Source organism: Triticum dicoccoides, chromosome 6B, assembly GCF_002162155.2.
Source record: "Triticum dicoccoides isolate Atlit2015 ecotype Zavitan chromosome 6B, WEW_v2.0, whole genome shotgun sequence".
Taxonomy (NCBI): Eukaryota; Viridiplantae; Streptophyta; class Magnoliopsida; order Poales; family Poaceae; genus Triticum; species Triticum dicoccoides.
The window spans coordinates 398,342,338-398,359,059 of NC_041391.1; the positions used below are offsets into that span (position 1 = coordinate 398,342,338).

Below are 16,722 nucleotides of genomic sequence, written 5' to 3' on the forward strand. Positions count from 1 at the left end.
AAGGTATGGAGCACTAAGTGCACCTACCTTCTCTCTAGCCAATAAACACTTTGTAATGAATAAAGAAAAATAATGCACAGCGGGGAAGTGTAAACTAGTGGCAGTGGCACTCGATACCCCTCTCTCATCCCCCACTGTCAGAGTTTGGTAAAAACCATCAAACTCTACGGGCCTAGGCTCTACTAAACTACCATCAGAAGGAAGCATGCATATGTCACAAAATTTAGTAAGCGGTATCTGATGGTGTTCAGCATATAAGTTAAACTGCACCTCAGGGGGATTATTACTACTCAAGAAATGAAAAGTTTGCACAAAGGAATTTATGAGGAGATGATACTGTTCACATTCAGCTGCGATGAAGTTGTTGAGGCCGGCATTAGCAGCATATTGTGCAAACTCCTGAACGATTTCGGCCCCTTCCATGAACGGGTTGTGCGGCCATTCACACGGCTGTACCTCCGCCATCCTCCGGGTATGGAGATCACTGTTAGATGACTCCCTAATAACTCCCTTGGAGTTCTTCTTCGAAGCAAATTTTCTAAAGATACTCATATTTTTTCCTATGAACAAAATTCTTAAATTTTTAGTCCACAAAATTTTCTCAACAAAACTTCACAAAATTTAAAGCAACTACTCATAGGGATGCATAGAGGCCATATCAAGCATTCAAACTACTTAGAACTCTAAGAATTCAACATGCAAGCTCATCTACAGCACCACCAAGAGTAACTAATTATTCAAAATATAAACCACTAAAGAAAAAACTAATTGGACCAATGCAGGAGTCACATACCAAGCAACAATCCCCCGAAACAGTTTCAGAAACGCAGCTTCGAGCAAAGAGATCGAAATTCGCGGTTTCGGGAGTAAGAACACAAGAGAGAGAGAGAGAGAGAGAGAGAGAGAGAGAGAGCAATGGTGATTTTTTTTCTGGAGGAATGTGGTGATGTGGGATGAAGAGATAAGTGATGGGGCCCACGTGGGGACCACAACCCACCAGGGCGCGCCTAGGGGTCCTAGCACACCCAGGTGGGTTGTGCCCACCTGGTGCACCTCCCTCTGATATTATTTGCAGTAAAAATTCTTAAATATTCAGGAAAAAAATCGTATTAAAATTCAGAGCATTCTGAGAACTTTAATTTTTTGGTTATTTTTTTATTGTACGGAACATGGCATTTTTTAATTCAATTAATAAAAACAGAAAACAAAAGGTAGGGACAGAAGGTAGTGCTCACTACATTCACCAACTTCATACCTATCAAAAATGATTCATTAATAAGGTTGATCAAGTCTTATAAACAACCACTTTCGATTAGCATGAAAACTGAAGAAATTTCGTAAATCACTAAGTTACCTCAACGGGGATATGAATGTCCCCAACAATAAGCATTTCATACTTATTTTTAACAGTAGGTAGAGGTAGCTGAAAACTTCCAATAGTGATTGTCGGAGATTTTTCAATAACATTTATACCATTCACTTGGAATTTTTTCTTCGGAATGTGCACCGTATCCTCATTACCATTGATATGAAAAGTGATCTTGCTTTTATTTCAATCAATAACATCCCCTGCAGTATTCATGAAGGGTATACCAAGGATAATCGACATGTTGTCGTCCTCGGGCATCTCAAGTATAACAAAGGCAGTTAAAATAGTAATATTAGCAATGACAACGGGCACATCCTCACAAATACGGATAGGTATGGCAGTTGATTTGTCAGTCATTTGCAAAGATATTTCAGTAGGTGTGAGTTTATCCAAATCAAGTCTTTTATATAAAGAGAAAGGCATACCACTAACACCAGCTCCCAAATCACATAAAGCAGTTTTCACATAATTTCTTTTGATGGAGCAAGGTATAATTGGTATTCTCGGATCTCCAAGTTTTTTAGGTACTCCACCTTTAAAAGTATAATTAGCAAGCACGATGGAGATTTCAGCTTCTAGTATTTTTCTCTTATTGGTGATGATGTCGTTCATGTACTTTGCATAAGGAGGCATTTTTAAGATATCAGTCAAGCGAGTACGCAAAAAGACTGGCCTCAGCATTTCAGCAAAGCTTTCAAATTCTTCATCATCTTTCCTTTTAGTTGCCTTAGGTGGAGAAGGCATAGGTTTTTGAACCCATGGTTCTCTTTCTTTACCGTGTTTTCTAGCAACGATGTCCCTTTTATCATATCTTTTATTCTTTGGTTGTGGGTTCTCAAGATCAACAGCTGGTTTTATCTCAACATCATTGTTTAGTTCTTTATTATTAGTTTGAGTGTCTTCATGAACCACATCATTATCTTTTTCATTATCTAACGGTGAGTGTTCACTACTAGATTGAGTCTCCGCATCAGAGATAGAAACTTCATTATCATTATCAGGAGGTTTTTCTACTTTAGGTTCACTAGAGGCATGCAAAGTCCTATCATTTTTCTTCTTCTTCTTTTTCTTTTTAGAAGGACTAGGTGCACCAGTATTAACTCTTTGAGAATCTTGTTCAATTCTATATGGGTGTCCCTCAGGATAAAGTGGTTCCCGGGTCATTTTACCTCCTCTAGTTACTACCCTAACAGCAAAGTCACATATATTATTGTTCATCAAGCAACTCACTTTGAGATTTAGCAACTTGTTCTAACTGAGTTTGAACCATAGAGGCATGCTTTCCTACACCTCTAACATCATTTGAGATTCTAAATAACAAGTCACTTAAGCGAGCAATCATATCAAAGTTGTATTTCAATTGTTTCATAACATTGGTGTAGTGATCTTGCTTTCTAATGTAATTATCAAACTCATAAAGGCATTGGCTGGGATGTTTTTTATGAGGATTATCACTATCATTGAATTTCATTAAAGAATTGACCTCTACCACCTTAGGTGGTGGTGGTATATCAAGCCCATGTATTTCTTCAATAGGTGGTAAATTTTTCACATCCTCAGCTTTAATACCTTTTTCCTTCATACATTTATTTGCCTCTTCTACGGAGTGGGTTTAGGCGGTGGTTTAGGAAGAGTCCAATCATCATATTTTTTTCAATATGTTATTCAATAATTCTTCAGCTTGCCCAACAGTCCGTTCCCTGAAAACACAACCAGCACAACTATCTACGAAATCCCTATAGAAGCATTGGTTAGTCCATTATAGAAGATATCAAGTATTACATCTTTATTAAGAGGATGACCAAGCAAAGCACTTAGCAATTGGAGAAGCCTCCCCCAAGCTTGTGGGAGACTCTCTTCTTCAATTTGCACAAAGTTAAATATTTCATGTAAGGCAGCTTGTTTCTTATGAGCAGGGAAATATTTTTTAGAGAAGTAATAAATCATGTCCTGGGGACTACGCACACAACCAGGAGAAAGAGTATTGTACCAAGCTTTAGCATTACCCTTTAATGATAACGGAAATAACTTGAGAAGATAATAATAGTGAATTTTCTCATCATGAGCAAAAAGGGTGGCTATGTCATTCAACTTAATAAGATGTGCCGCAGCAGTTTCAGTTTCATAACCATGGAAAGGATCAGATTCAACCAAAGTAATCAACTTTGGGTTGACAGAGAATTCATAATCCTTTTGGTCAACAAAGATAGGTGAAGTAGCAAACTACGGATCACATTTCATTTTAGCATTCAGAGTTTTTTCTTTATACTTGCATAATATTTTTCTAGATCATCTATATCCTTACAAGCAAGAATATCTCTCTCCTCATTCATAACATAACCTTCCGGTACCTTTGGCAATTCATATCTAGGAGGACTAGTTCTAATTGGTGTGTCAAGATTTTCAGTTCCAAGCTCTTTATCAGTTTCAACAATGTCATGTCATCTTACTCTAGCAATTTGTTCATCAAGAAATTCACCGAGTGGCACATTATCATCAAGCAAGGTACTAGCATCATCAAGGGTAGCATTCATAGCAGTAGTAGCATAATCAATAACTTGCAACATATCAGAATTAATAACATGTGGTGGTGTTGCAAGTTTACTTATAACGGAAGGTGAATCTAAAGCGGAGCTGGATGGCAGTTTCTTACCTCCCCTCGTCTTAGAGGGAAAAATCTTAGTCTCTGCGTCCTTCAGATTCTTCATAGTGATAATTTGATAATAATCCCAAGTGACTCCAAAAATATAGCTATGCCCCCTGGCAACGGCGCCAGGAAAAGGTCTTGATAACCTACAAGTATAGGGGATCGCAACAGTTTTTGAGGGTAGAGTATTCAACCCAAATTTATAAATTCGACACAAGGGGAGCCAAATAATATTTGCAAGTATTAGCATTTGAGTTGTCAATTAAACCACACCCGGAGATTAATTATCTGCGGCAAAGTGATCGGTAGAAAAGTAATATGGTAGTTTTGATAGTAGTAGCAATAGCAATAGTAACAGTAACAGTGATAGCAGTGATTTTGTAGTAGTAACAATAGTGACAGCAGCAGTAGTAACTTATCAAGAGCAATATGTAGGAAAATCGTAGGCATTGGATGGGCACTATGTTGGATGATATTCATCATGTAAAAGTCATAACCTAGGGCGATGCAGCACTAGCTCCAGTTCATAAATATAATGTAGGCATGTATTCCGTAAATAGTCATACGTGCTTATGGAAAGAACTTGCATGACATCTTTTGTCCTGCCCTCCCATGCCAGCGGGGTCCTATTGGAAACTAAGGGATATTAAGGCCTCTTAATAGAGAACTGGAACAAAGCATTAACACACGGTGAATATATGAACTCCTCAGACTACGGTCATCACCGGTAAGTGTCCCGACTATTGTCACTCCGGGGTTGCCGGATCATAACGCGTAGTAGGTGACTATAACTTGCAAGATCAGATCTAGTACATAGATATAATGGTGATAACATAAACGGTTCTGATCTGAACTCATGGCATCCCGGGCCCAAACTGACAAGCATTAAGCATGGCAAAGTCATAGCAACATCAATCTCAGAACATAATGGATACTAGGGATAAAGCCATAAAAAAATTAACTCGATTACATGATGAATCTCATCCATCTCCTCACCGACCAGCGAGCCTACGAAGGAATTACTCACTCCCGGTCAGGAGCATCATGGAATTGGCAATGGGGAAGGGTTGGTGATGATGAAGATCGAAGATCCCCCTCCCCAGCATCCCAAACGGACACTAGATCTGGCCTCCCGATGAAGAACAGGAGGCAGCGGCTCCATCTCGTGAAACGCGATAATTCTTTCTCCCTGATTTTTTCTGGAAAAATGCGATTTTATAGCATCGGTTTCAGGGTCTGCGGGCCACCAGCACTACAAAAAAATACACATCCATGACATTTTGGGCCAAACAAAAAAAATTCTGTCATACTTATGACACTTCTATGATGATAATTATGACAAAACTCGGTATCATCATAGATGTGGTGGGCTCCTACTTCTATGACAAAACATCATAACAGCAAATGGGCTTTTCTTCCTGGGCAGGCCGGAGACGCACCTGCATGACATTCTTTGGGCCGTCCATGATGGGAAAAAATCATGGTAGAAGCGAGGGCAAGGAAAATTTCGGGGACTTCCCAGTTACGGTGGGTGGTCGGGGCCAAGCGATGCACGGAGGGATTGCATGTTTCTCTCGTACACGTACACGCATGGGTGCAAGGGGTTGGGCTCTAACTGAACCCAAGTGAAGCGTTCGCCTACTGAACCTGAGCGATTGCATTGGAGACTACATGTTACTGAACCCGAGCGATTGATCGATCCCTGGCTGTTAACTGAACCCGATTGAGCGATTTTGTCGCTACTGTTGCTAACTGAAGCCGATCGAACCTACTACCTCTTGATGAACAGTGAGCGTTGTTGGGGGTTGGATGAACAGTTCCCGGTGGGGGTTGGATGAACAGGACCCCGTGGTAGTAGAGGTCGTTTCCGCTGGATGAACAGGACCCCGATCGATCGAGCCGGTTGGGGGTGGATGAACAGGACCCCGTGGAGGGCTGGATGAACAAGATGACCCCATGGAGGGCTGGTTGAGCAGTAGCCAGTGGAGGGCTGGATGAACAGTAGCCGGTGGAGGGCTGGATGAATAGTAGCCCGTGGAGGGGTGGTTCAACAGGACCCCGTGGAGAGGGCTAGTTGAATAGTAGCCGGTGGAGGAGTGGTGGAGGTTGGATGAACAGGAGCCTGTGGATGAACAGTCGCAGGTGGGGGCTGGAGTAGGTCGACGGTGGATGAAGAGTAGCCCGTGGAGGCTGAAGGAGGTCGACAGTGGAGATGAACATCAGCCCGTGGAGTCCTGTTTTGTGGTACGCCACACCCCTCCCGATGAATAGGACCCCCGTTTCGACCTTTGCGCTCCAACACAAGTCCGTTTCCTCTGTTTTGTGGTACGCCATACCCCTCCCGATGAATAGGATCCCATTTCAACCCTAGGCGGTCAAACACAAGGCCGTTTCCTCCATTCTACGGTATGCCAGGCCTCGTTTCGATCGGCTATTCCGTCCAAGCCGGTTGCCTCCCGATGAACACGACGATGCAGTTTCTCCGTTCCGACGCAGCCGGTTGGCTGCTGATGAACAGGACACCGTCGCTTCCTCTCCATGTACATGAGCCCTGGCCGTACGTATGCGCGAGTAGGCATTCGAGACCCCGCCTGTATGTACGTACGTGGCCGTATTTACTTCCTTGCACCCTGGATGTACGTACGTGTACATGGTACGTGCGCGCCTCTACTACGACACGTGCGTGCCCCTATTACGACACGTGCCCTTCCTTACTCGGCCATGGTTCATAGCTGCAGCCTGCAGACAGACCGATCGACCAGTATGTACGTACACGTTCGCGACCAGAATGACAATGCTACGTACGCTTCGACCAGGTGGGTCCCGACTATCAGGCACTTCCTTGCGTGCGAAGATGTAGCTGGTGGGTCTCACTAGTCAGGGGAGGGACATTTCTTCGTGAAATACGGTGGCCCGTCCGGTGGCTCCCTGCTGTCAGGTGGAGGAATCACTATTTTGTGCGTAATAAGGAGGCACTTCCTTGATGCGGCCGTGGACCCAGCTGTCAGCCTCTCCACGTACAGTACTCTTTCGATGGAAGTCGTTCCTTGACCACATTGACCACGCCACACCGAGAGCACCAAGGAGGTGGACGACGACGAGGCCTAAGAAGGGGACGACGCGGAGCTGGGGAAGACGCGGCAATGGATGCCCACGCGGAGAGGAGTATGAGGGTTGACGGGTTCGGCTGCGGTGTAAGGCTGTTGTCGCCGTAGAATAATAGGGGTTGTGGGTGAGTAGATGGATGGCTTGGCCAGATGTTGGAGTAGGGTGGGGCGGTCAGGACTACGCGGCAGCAGAGCCGGCCACCAGAGGCAGAAGTAGGCGGCACGACCGGCGCTCGTTTGGGCGGCTGGAGCAAGAAGACCAGAGGTTGAAGAAGCACTACGGCCGATGGATGGACATCGTACGGTCACTGGAGCTAGAATCATTCATATTGACTAAGTTAACAAAGACCTCCGTCCGCGTCAACTCAGTAGGCCCACAAGTCAGCCTCCCACTATGGTGGGTCCCAGCTAGCAGGGGGGTCTTCATTTTTTGTAATAAGGAGGCACTTCCTTGCGTGTGAAGATACAACCAGTGGCTCCGAGCTGTCAGCGGGGGGGATGTTTTTTTCGCGAAATACAGATGCCCTTCCGGTGGGTCTGTGCTGTCAGGTGGAGGAATAAATTTTTTACACATAATAAGGTTGCACTTCCTTGCTACGGCCATGGACCCAACAGTCAGCCTCTCGATGTACAGTACTCTTCCGATGGAAGTCGTTCCTTGACCACATTGACCATGCTGCGCCGAGAGCACCAAGGCAGTGGATGACGGCGAGGCCTAGGAATGGGATGACGCGGAGCCTAGGAAGACGCGGTAGTGGATGCCCACGTGGAGAGGAGTACGAGGGTTCACTAGTTTGGCTGCGGTGTGAGGCTGCCGTCGCCGCAGAATAACAGGGGGTGTGGTGAGTAGAGGGATGGCCTGGCTAGCGGTGAGAGTAGTAGGGGCGGTGAGACCTCCATAGCAGCATAGCCGGCCATAGGAAGTAGGAGCAGGCGGCACGACCGACGCTGATTTGGGCGGCTGGAGCAAGAAGACCAGAGGTTGAAGAAGCACTACGGCCGTTGGATGGACATTGTAAGGTCACTGGTGCTATAATCACTCATATTGACTAAGTTGACAAAGCATTCTGTCCGCGTCAACTTAGTAAGCCCACAAGTCAGCCTCAGAACCGGTGCGCCCCAGATGTCAATGGGAGGAATCATTTTTTTCATGTAATAAGGAGGCAGTTGATTGCATGCGGCCAGGCCAGCGGAGGGAGTAGGGTGGGCGGGTGAAGCCTGCGCGGCATCACAGTGGGCCACAAGAGGAGGGAGCAGGCAGTCTCGTTGGCGCTGGTTTAGGCGGATGGAGCAGGAAGATCAGAGATTGAAGAAGCACGTCGACCGTTGGATGGACATCCAACTGTCACTACTACTAGAATCGTGTTTTGATTGACAAAGCCTTGCGTAAACAAGTCAGCCTCGAAATATGTGGCGTGTACAGCCAATTTGCTATTATTTTTATAAATTTTACTCATTTGCTAATTCATATGGAATTTATTGCAGCCCATTTTCCATTTTTAGAATTGCTGCCCATTTTCTGGACAGTGCCAGGGTTAAAAAATTGAACTAAAAAATGTGTGAAATTTTCAAATTCACATATTTTTGCTAGGGGAACAAAATATTCTTAATTCAAAAATTAGTATCCATACTAAAACAAATTTAAAAATAAATTAGTACTATGTTATGTTAAAATCCAATAAAATAAAAAAATCAGTGAAGAACAAAAAAAAGAAACTAATTGCCCATTTGCTATAATTGTTTTGGAATTTGCAACCCCTTTGATATTACTTGTAAGATATACTGACCATACTCTTTGGCCAGGCCGGAATGCACCCCTCCTCGTCTTGAAAGATTTGCAGCCCAGTAAGTCAGAGAAAACAAATAGGCCTAGCTTGGGTATTCTTCAAAAAGAAATAGTGGGCTACCTATTTTCCCAAACAAAAAATTGCTGGGTGGATTCTGTCGTTAATTGACTATATGTTGTGCAATTCTGTCGTTAATTGACTATATGTTGACAATGATGTGGGTCCAAGATATCAGCAGGGTGGATTGGAGTAAAAAAATGAGGGGTGCATTTGAGTAGTAAAAGAGGCGCTTGCTTGTGTTCGGAAGTGGACCTGGTGAGTCCATACTGTCATACTCAAAACTACAGTCCTCTCTCAATTCACTATGTTGACAGGGCCGGATGGCGGCGCCGCGGCAAGGGCACCGAGGCGAAGGATAAGGTGATGTCGCCAGTGTGTTTGGCTGGGTTGGACATTCTTATCGAAAGATAAAAATGGACAGGAACTATTTACGATGTTGACTTCGATTTGCATGGGTCCACTGGTTGTAGGAAGAAAATGGTGGGAGAAAGAAGACTGGTCGCTATCTTTGCCTAAGAATAATATCGACTGAATGTAACGACACTATCTTAGGAAATAATATCCTCTTGTTAAATTTTGACTTTTCAAATCGTGAATTTAAAGAACTCGTGCATGAGTATTTAGCTTTATTTATTTATTTATTTATTTACTTACTTACTTATGTTAGGGACTATGAGCATGTACCTGGGCATGATTCATGTGAGAGCCTCCCTTCTAGTTAATTATGAGCTCCTCTATTGTCTATTGGGCCTTCATCAGTGGGTTGCATGTTATCGACAAGTGGAAAATGTGTTCCGTACCAAAAATAGTACTCCCTCCGTCCAGAAATACTTGTCGGAGAAATGAATAAAAATGAATGTATCTAGACGTATTTTAGTTCTAGATACATCTATTTTTATTCATTTCTCCGACAAGAATTTCCGGATGGAGGGAGCATGCACTACATACGGTACGGGGCACTAAAGGATCAGACCGTGCAACGACTTCCAAAACATTGTGTTTGTCATTCTAACAACACATTTATTCAACCAACAGATGAAATATACTAGTGATTGTACATTAAAAACAGCAGCAGCAGCAGCAACCAGGGCTGGGGGTGCAACAGAAGCAGTAAGCAGGCCAGAAGAGTAAAGATGCAGCTCTCTGTTCCAAACCAAACATCAGCCATCATTACAAAAGGGATACCAAAAAAGAACAACTATATGCATCAAACTAAATAAAGATCCTACTACACCAAGTGTACGCATCTAACTAACTTGCTCAATTAGACGTTACTATTTATTAAGCTGTGTAGATTGGTTGACGGCTTGAACCAGATGGGTGTCTGACGGGGGAAACTCCAGCCAGCAGGTCGAAGTTTGATACTTGCGACCCTCTCTCCTACTTTGGGCTGCAGAGCGTGGCGGCACATATCAGGGTATGGTGCAAGCAGAGACACATGGTACACTATGTACACACAGTTTTGCCTGATGAACGAAACTGCGCTGCCATCATGATCCTTGCCGTCGGTTATCTCCTAGTTAATCGGATAATTTAGTACGAGAAACGGAGAGCGTGTACCAAAGCTACTTACCAGCCTCCAGTCAAAAATTCCCGAAGGCCCAGAGAAGCTGGGATCCTACTCAAAGACCTTGCAGTGACTGTGATTGCGTTCCGCGAAACAACACGTCCGGTACATGCGAACAATCATCAATCATTTGTTCATCGTCTGATCGAGCCAGGAACCACCTGCAACTGCCATGCCACTTTTCTTTGAAAGGTTATGGGATTAGGAAGGGTAGGGACACCAGGCGGCCTACAACATCATATCAAGTTGGCGTCAAATCGAAAAGGGCTCTTACTGTAGCCAATCTTAAGAACAATATGTTATGAGCATGAATATTTTTCAGAAAATGTTGACAGTAATATAAGCAAGCCATCATGATATCATAAGAAAGTAACATACTGCTGTAACAGCCGTTTGTAGCGATGACTGGAGTAGGCCAGCAATACGTCCAGCCATAGAAGGAGTCGACAGCTAAATGAAGCCCTTGTGTTCAATGGCATCAGAGAACCATGGAGGATGTATGATCCTACGATGGACGTGCAGATTTATCCACTTACCGCAGTGACCTGTCAGATAGGCGAGACCGCAGTTGAAGAACGCAATTAGCCTGAAGTCTTTATAATTCACAGATCTTGTGGGCACTTGGCAGATTACAACCTTGAGCAAATCAAACTTGGTATCATGTTGGCTACTGTAAGATTCCGAGTATTCTGGGCCGCGGTGCCAAAGTAGTGCAGTGTTAATCGAAAGAAGGGGGATCAATCGTCGGGTATAGACCTCCACGAGCATCCAGCTGTCGTGACCCTCGATGAGCACCATCCAAGACGTGTTCATCCCGACCCAGTACATACCATTAATGTAGGTGAGGGTGACGGGGATCGGATCGCAGTCAAGGGGGTTGATGCTCGCCACCCTACGATCATTATGCTGCATCACACGCTGTTGATGAAGATCAGGTGGCATCAGCAAGCAAGGAGCTGGCTTAAAAAGCTCTGGCCTGAGGGCTTTGAGTAAACAGTATAGCCCCGACGAGCACGCGGTGAGCGGCATGGTACTGAGATTATCCACACGCGAAATAATGAGCTTGATTACCTCTACTAGTCGTCTACCCGTGCGTTTGCACGGGCTAGCATATTTATTGTGAGGTAAAACATAAACTTTCATGGAAAGCAAGGTTATTTATGGTCTTAATGACGTGCTCTTGGATATAAAGATTGCTAAACTTGTTCTTTTGAGAAACTACAATGTATTTTATAAATTTGTTCCTTGAGATTGAATTTAAAATTAGGATATTCCTTAACCTTAGTACTTTGCTCGATAGCGATCAATTCTAGGTCTTCTTCAAAAACTTGTTTGGTGAATTGTATGCTACACAATTAGAATTTGCTATGATTTCTGTTTTTTTGCTATGATTTTTTGTGGCCTTAATGGATGTACCGTTGGATATAAATATTGCTAAGTATGTTATTTTGAGAAACCAATTTTTGTTAATATTTTTTCTTGAGATAAAAATTAAGAATATTATCATATATCCCAAACTTACTACTTTGCTCGATCAATTCTAGAACTCCTTCAAAAACTCTTTGGGTAAATTGTATACTCAACAATTAGATTTTGCTATCATCTGTATTTTCTTTTTATGAGTTTCATTTTGTGTAATATACTCATTTTTTCGGAATTACGTGACGCTGAACTGGATGTATTTAGACAGTAGTTTTTGTAGGGAGTTGTGATGTCCATTTAGAATAGAATTGCCAGGAAGATAAAACTAATTATCCTGATTTTCGTTACTCTTTTTTGTTAGTTACTACTAAAATTGATCCCATATAGTCAACTGAAATAGAACTTGTATTTTCTGTAGTGAGTTACACTGTGGCTGATGTCCATTTATATGTGCGCATTTTTATTAGTCACAGATTTTTGCTAGCATGGGCGGCGGGTTTCGGCGGCCGCGGTCGGCGCTGCCGTCGTGTCTAGTGCGCGCCCCTCTAACTGGCGCCATGAGAGCGGCTTCGCCGGTGGATCTCATGGACAGTGCGTGCATCATTAACCTTCTGTAGTCCTCCGCGGCGAATCGCATTACATCGCCGGCCGGAGCACCGGCCATCTGGCCATTCCCCTTTGCGGTGTGGTACGCCGTCTCGGCCGAAGCTGCAATCTTCTCCGGCGCCCGCGTTGCTGAGCGGAGTTTCCTCATGCAGCAGCAGCGCTGGCAACTCATATCCATCTACCAAAGAAAGTGGCATTATCTTATCCATTCAGTATGCATCTTTCCTATTTACTGTGCGTTTGCACGAACAGGTGCATATCTCCCTTTGCCTTACATCTCCTCTGTGTATTAAATAAATTTGAGCAGCGTATGTTTGCATCTTGCTGTAAAGTGTACTTGGGAGACGATGGTAGAGGAGCCATCAAGGAAATTGCTGGCAGATGCAGCTACGAAATTACTTGTTCCAGTATTTTCTAGTATTATTTGTGAAATTGGTTATGATTGGTAGGCTATGTAAGAAAGAAAAAGTTTATAGTAATTGAGAAAATGATCTTGGTTCTTCAATTGCTCTGTAACTTTAGAGCCACGTCCCTAATGCATACATATAAAGTACAAATGTGATGCTCCCATCTATTGTACTACATCCTAATTAATGGATCTCCACTAATTAGTGGCTTGTCTTTCGAGTCCTTAATACACCAGACTTCTGAATGCCTTTGCTCAGTGTTTTTTTATCGACACAACTAAGCCTTGTCCTAGGCCTTGAATCATTGTGCTCCTGATTACCTTCCTTTTCTGTTTTTTCTTCATGGTGATTGTTTACTGGTTTGTTATCAACACTGGTGCATTGGCGTGTTACAACACGCTTCCTCTTGGGGCTTGATTCCATAGATTTGGATTTGTTTATTTCCTGAGCACCTTCAGCTTTTGATTCATCGTCAAGATTTGCAGCACGACCTGTGATCCGTCTCCTACCCCTTTTAGTCTGGTCAATAGTGAGTTCATCACCCTCTGATTCTTGCTTTATAGTTTTTGAAAGTGATAATTTGTTCACTTGCTCCTGCGAAACATTTATACCAGTTAGAGAGCTGTACAACAACTCTGAAAGAACATGAAAATGCACCAAAGAAACTTACATGGTTATCATTCTGAATTCCTTTCTTGTTAGATCCCTTATCAACACCAGTAAGCCTTGTGCTGGTCTTTGAATAATTCTCAGTTCCATCTTTTCCGGAATCTCCGTCTTCAATAATGCTTACTGTACGCTTTCTTTTGGGGCTAGATTCCTTGAATTTGCATTCATCTTTCTCCTGGCTATCCTCTTCTGATTCTTCATCAGAATGTACAACGCGACATGTGTTCCTAGTCCTAGCCTTTTTAGTGCCCTTCGTAGTGTTCTACAGAAACATGACAAATTGAGTTAGTTTCCATAAACATTCATTGTAAAATATGGCATGCACATATACAAAATGTTATGGAGCATCGTAGTACAAATAGATGATACCTGTTCAACATTAGCATGTTATACTGATGAATCTTCTTCAGAGTCTATAAAAATATTCTATGAACAGTGTAATCTTGGTAACCGTACTTGAAATTATAGTCATTCAGTCTGAACTGAAAAATTAATCTCTGCCCACATATTTTCTGAAATTTTTCTGCCTGCTCATGGATATCACAGTCATCCCTACCTATCAAGAATCTTGCAGATTGCTTAATAAGTTTTTTTTCTTCTGTCTCAAACATGGTGCAAGTTGTTGTTGCAGTATGATCACATATCTCTAGCTTAAGTTTGTACCTAGTAACAAAATGACACATGTGGTTAGTGGAGGATAAATTACTACCTAAAACATGAGATATTATCAAATTTACCTTGGACATGTCTTCTCAGGTTCTTCCTCACATTTTGGACAGTAGAAGTGATTCCCTTCTTTTTGTAGTTTTTTGTTACATTTGCTGCATCATATGTAGTACCACTCATCTGATGTATCAGTTGACTTAATGGTTGCTTCTGCAGTATAGAACTTTTCCTGTCCATCTTAGGTTAAATTAGCACATAAAACATATGAAAAAAGAATTTAAAAGTTAATCATAAATACCTGTTTTTCAGATTCATATGCAATTTCAGTTATTTCTCTTAGTGTCTTTCTGTTATAGAGCATTTGTTCTTGAATTGTTCCTTGCAAGTGGGCTTCCGGCTCTGTTTCCTCTATGATATCATCTTCCAGGCAATACCTATTTTCGCATGAGGTAAGTATCCATGCACATGACAAAATAGGATTTCTTCATATTATTGCGGAAAAACAGTTGCACCTCGTTTGGAGCTCAGCTATTTCAGGGGTATCCAAATCGATATATACTTTGGTCGCACCTTTAGATGACAGCGAGTACTCTGCAAGCACTTGATATTAAATTTCGAATACAAAAAAGACATGCATAACACTACTTACCCTTGATTGACAGTTGTTGATGTTACTATGACAACACGTCCCATAGAATCTTCATCAATTTGGTCGACCTTATTACCCCACAATCTAATATTAACTTTTTGATCCCTGTATACTCCAACAGACATGACTATGAGCAGCCATGATATTTTATTAATACAATTTTATTTAAGTGTACTTACTCAATTCGAAGTACAATATCTCGAATCTTGGAAATCCCATGAGTTGTCTCCGTTTCTTCAATATTCCCTATATAACTTGCTACCCCAATGACATCTGCTAAATAAGATGGTGTTAATATGTGGTGAAGATTCAAGTTTGTAATTTAAACAAATACAATCATACCGGATAAGTACATCCTCTGGCCATCTCTTGTGGAAAGAACTTCAACACTACAAAACATGAAACTTTGTTCTGCTATTCTGATATTTTTAAGTCCCTTAATCTATTGAATTTTAGTTGTGTGCAAGAAGTTAATAATCTTGTCGCCTTCAACTGGACGGAAATTCATGGTAGATGTAACCTTAAAATTCGCTATCATGTAGACTAAACCTTCTTGGATCAATGGCCTGAACTTGTTAACCATATGTTTTATTACCTTGGCATGTATCATAGTTCCCTGAAACATTATAATGCAGTGCGAAGATGCATTGGTATTTAAATCATAGTGACCTATTTATGTTGGGAAAAAAACCTTTTACCAATAAACTGACCTGTTCATCAAGCTGTATCATGTCAAGGCTAATTAGTTCATTGTTATTGAGGTTAATGGCGTCCCATAGCCTAATTACTCTGACCTTCACTTTCCAGGAATCCTTCCCATTGTTAATCACATCGAGCATATCGTATGCCATTGTTTCAATGGAAAACAAAATAATTTGACCTGTAAGCGAACACAATTTTGAAGATTAGAACTTGTTATAGTCTTAGCCAAATCAAAGACTTTATAACTGGAAAGAAAGATTAGTTTGTATGACATAGTAAGTGCAAAGCCTAACAATGTGATTGAACCAATAGAAAAAATAATCGTCTAAAAACTGGGTGAAAAGCAACTAAACAGAGGCAACCTCGCACCTAACAGGAGAATCTGACCAATGACGATGCTGACAACGAACAGAGCCTCCTTGATTTGAGATGGTCTATGTTAGGCTGCAGGCTTAATTTATAAGCTAGCCTTATGGGCTTAGTTCTGCTCCGAGCCGATCTCCATGACGTATCCAAAGAGCATACGTGAGAAGATTAGATTTGAAATTGAATCCTTAGATTTTTTTTTTTGAATCCAATCTAGCAAAAAAAATTCAATGTGAGAAGGGGAACCTGATCCACATGAGGAAAATAACTTTAATGCGATAACCTTGTTGAGCGCAGGAGATCCATGCCCCGTGCTGTATTTTGAGGTGAGGATAGAAGAGTCCTTGCTGCAATTTAAGGTGAGGAGAGAAGATACCTGAGAGTTTGAGAGAAAGAGAGAGACGTGATTGAGAGAAGGATCCATGCCCAAATTCCTTGCTCCAATTTGAGAGGCATGGATCTGGTCATCATGAGGAGATGCCGAGAGACCCGGGAGTTAGAGAGAGAGACATAAGATTGAGAAAGAGATTACGATTAGTTCAGGTCTCTTTTTTTGTGAACGGAGGTTTCTCTCTTTTTTTATATAATGGAAGAGAAGGTGGAGAGCGCTACAGGCCTTTTCTTGACTCAGAGCGCTATGGGCCTTTTCTTCTGACTCAGCTGTCAAATAATGCTGGGCTTTGTGAATCAGTCTGTTT

General features: G+C 42.3%; 1 pseudogene; it reads right to left on the bottom strand.

The window, feature by feature from the left end:
• Positions 1-13,025: 13,025 nt before the first annotated feature.
• Positions 13,026-15,807, bottom strand: LOC119321164 (annotated as a pseudogene).
• Between the last annotated feature and the right edge of the window lie 915 nt (positions 15,808-16,722).